The following is a 3,509-nucleotide window of genomic DNA, read 5'->3' on the forward strand; positions in this document are numbered from 1 at the left end:
TGGAGCTATATATATATATATATATATATATATATATATATATTTGGCTGTAAATTGCTAGTCTGTGGTTCTGGCATCAGATGATATATCAATTCCATAACAAAAAGGAATGAATGCATCCAGAGCCCCACAAATGATTATGCAGATAGAAAAACCAAGAAGTGCCATGACTTTTCTTTCTTGAAACAATAAGTGTCACAGCATACTTGTGTATTTTTAGAAAATCCAGCTCTCTTGGAGGTTATCCAGTGTTCCTCTAATGATTGCTAATGTGGAGTTCATGGGGCACAACGTGTTCACTTTTCCAGCTCTCATAGATTGAAAGCTGCTAGTTTAATGCAGGTAAGGAGCAAAAGTGATAGTCACGAGGTTTGTTTTCTCCCCACTTGACTTTCGTGGCTTTAGCTGTCAAAACCTGCCACCCCATGCTGTCTGTTTGACGATGGCATACAATTTCCTTTACATTTTGCAACAGAGCTGAGAGTAGCACTTTTGTGGCCGAGGGTACAGGGTCTAAAGTAGTTCCTCGGTATTACCCTAGTGCATTGGAGCCCTCAAATGCGGCCTCAGGCTTTAACGACCATGAGTAGTTCCTTTCCAACAGCTATTAAAGATGTCCGCTGCAACCACCTGCCAGTCAGCACCGATGTCGGGATTTCCAGCAGTCCAACAGATACAAGGACAAGAACTGTCCGCTCGCATGGCAGTACAGGGTCCCTCACGTTGGGCATAACCCCTCCCCATTCAGCGCTCTCCAGTGTTGTGTTGGAGAGCATTTCCTCTGTGACTCTCTCTCCGCCCTAGGTAGATATCTTCATTTCCCATGAATGCCAATCTGGCAGCTTTCCCCCGTTTATTACATAATGCTTTTATTTCTTCTTTTTTTTTTTCAGTGAAGCACAACAGTTTAACTCTCTGGTTACCGTGGCTACAGTAGAAGTTTTGTGAGGTCAGCAGCTACTGTAGTGAAGGCATAGGCAACCACAAACTACTAAGGACAAGGGAATTTATGGCGAGAAATAGGGACCAACCTCTACGTTATTATTCAAAACTTAAGTTGAACCAGACTCAGTGAGATTGAGGAAAAAAATGCGGTTTGTTCTTTAAGTTGTTCTGATATTTGAGCACTTTTGTGGTTTTAACCAGCTGCGAGATCCAAGATAATCAACCAACTATTTTAGCCTGTTCTGCTGGTTCTACTTGGCTAGGAAATCTACTGAGAAAGAAGTCAATTGTACAAGCGAATAAGCAGCCACATTTTTGGATAAGTGTTCCAGCTGAACTCCCAAGCTTTTCAGGGTTTGCCTGTCTCCACAGAAGTTTATGGGAACTGCTACCCTTTTGGCTTTTTTTTAAGCCTACATGCAGGCTCTGCTGAATATACCTTCTTTTGCAGTCCATGCCTGAATAAAGGCTTCTGGATCTGACCTTGCTCAAGTCACTTGCAGGTCTGTTAGAACAGGTGCTCAAGAAAGGTCAGAGAAAATCCTGTATGGGGAAAAAAAGCAATTCTTTGCATTAGTTAAAAAACACATTCAAAGGAGACAACTCAGAGTACTATTCTCTTGCTTTGCTACACTAGGTGCTTCTTTATTTAGTGGTGATGAGATGAGTGAGGTCTTTAATCAGGCACACCCGAAGCGTAGACCAGAATCAGATTTCAAAGTTATCTCCTACTGCCAAAGCAAGTGCTCCTGAGATATCAGAGAAGGTTTGGTCAGAGACCTAAGTTACACTTGATGTTGAAAAGGAGAAAATGCCTTTCATCACACTGTGCAGTATTGTTATTCCTATCACTTATACAGTGATGGGGGCAAATCCAAGGGAGTGTGGTGCATGGGTGCCTTTGATTCCTACTCCACTGAAAGTTAAAAGCCACCTGCCTCGCAGTGGCAGCAGCATTTCTACTCAGGCAGGGCTCAGGGAGTCACCTGACTTCATTGCTCAGTATAATCTACCTAATCCCTTCTAAACTCCTCATTCCATGGTGTTAATGAACCCCCCCCCTTTTAATGGTCTTGATGCTATACTAATTAAGCTAGCCTTTCTTCTACTGTTCTGCTGTTTGTTAGCTGCTCCTGGTGAAGAAGCACCTATTTCACAGTCTTCCAGATTTGTTTTTTTAACTCATTCCATTGATGTTATATTTATTTTTGCTCGTTAAACTGAAGAATATAGCCCTAGGCCCTAGCACATCGGTAAAGCTTCCAGTTTATTTTAAATTATTTTTATAGTTAAATATGTGGGGGGTTTTGTATGTAATGGTACACCTTACCACCTGCACCCCCTCCTTTCAAAACTCTAAATCCACCCATGTACAGTGAAGTACTTGGCAAGCTTTAAGTATTCCTTATGTCTCCTGTGGGAAACAACCCTTGGGAAACTGAAATGGAGGAAGTGATCTGCTCAGAACTTCAGAGGAAAGCAGTGCCACAACCAGAATTAAAACCTGGTTTCTGTTCTACTACCCCTCTGTTTGTCCTTTCAAGAGTAAATGCACTGCTTCATGTTGCAAGACGTTCCCAGCAGAGCCTCTCAACCTAAAACCACAGATTGGCACCTAACACCAAGCTTGTTTGGTAATAACTTTTTCATTGAGCCAACTATATAGTTGGAACATGTTTTAGACAAAATGCCCCCCTGAGATACCTACCCAGTTTCTACATTAGTGCTTCCCAAACTTCCTCAGCATGGCCCCTCACTCCCAACCCACAGCCCCCTGCCTATCCCAGCAGCACCCAAGCCCCAGCTGCCACCCATAGAAGGCAGAGGCTGCTGCACCCAGAGCCTGGCTTCCTCCCTCGCCCACGGGCAGTGCTTCCGAAGCAGAGCCCATGGGCGGGAGAGGATGTGGGCTGCCTGCTGCAGGCCTGGGGCTTCCCATCCTGCTGCCCTCTTCCTGGGGAGCTCCTTGACCCAGTGGGCAGGACCCGGTGTGGGAGGGAGGGAGCACTGCACCACCATGGCTGCCAAGCTGAGATGTCCCCTGCTTACCTGGCAGCAGGTTGGGCACAACTCAGCACTGCCACAGCTGCCGTGCCTCACTTTGGTGGCCATGGTGGTGCAGCACTCCCTCCTACAATGGGTCCCACCCGCTGGACCACAGAGATGGCTCCTGCCCAGAGATGGTCCAGCTTGGCTGCGGCCCTGCACCCCACTGTGGGTGCAGAAATCTCAGGGGGCACATTTATCACAACACCATCCGCTAATGTTGTGAGCCCATGTGGGGTCTCAACCCACAGTTTGGGAACTTCTGTTCTACATGCTCTTTAAGGTGACTCAGTATTTTGTTGCCATCAAGTCAGAGTGGGTGAAAAGATTTATTAGTAGGGACCTACCGAATTCACAATTGTGCAATTTTTGCAGAAACCGTGAATTTGTATGGGCTCTGTGAAAAATGACAGGCTCCGCAATTTTGGCTGGTTCACAGCAAAAAGGAAAAAAAATTAAAAACGTAGTGACCAGCAGAGAGTTTTGTAGCACAGGAGGGAAGGGGTAGAGAGGAGGAG

The 3,509-nt window shown here is 45.5% G+C and overlaps 1 protein-coding gene across 1 annotated transcript in view; it reads left to right on the plus strand.

Moving 5' to 3' along the window:
* Nucleotides 1-3,509, plus strand: part of ADCY5 (adenylate cyclase 5) — a 412,412-nt gene that overhangs the window by 344,022 nt on the left and 64,881 nt on the right. The gene's annotated exons all lie outside the window — the stretch shown is intronic.

This window comes from Gavialis gangeticus, unplaced genomic scaffold, assembly GCF_001723915.1.
Source record: "Gavialis gangeticus isolate Ggan-Ray unplaced genomic scaffold, GavGan_comp1, whole genome shotgun sequence".
NCBI lineage: Eukaryota > Metazoa > Chordata > Crocodylia > Gavialidae > Gavialis > Gavialis gangeticus.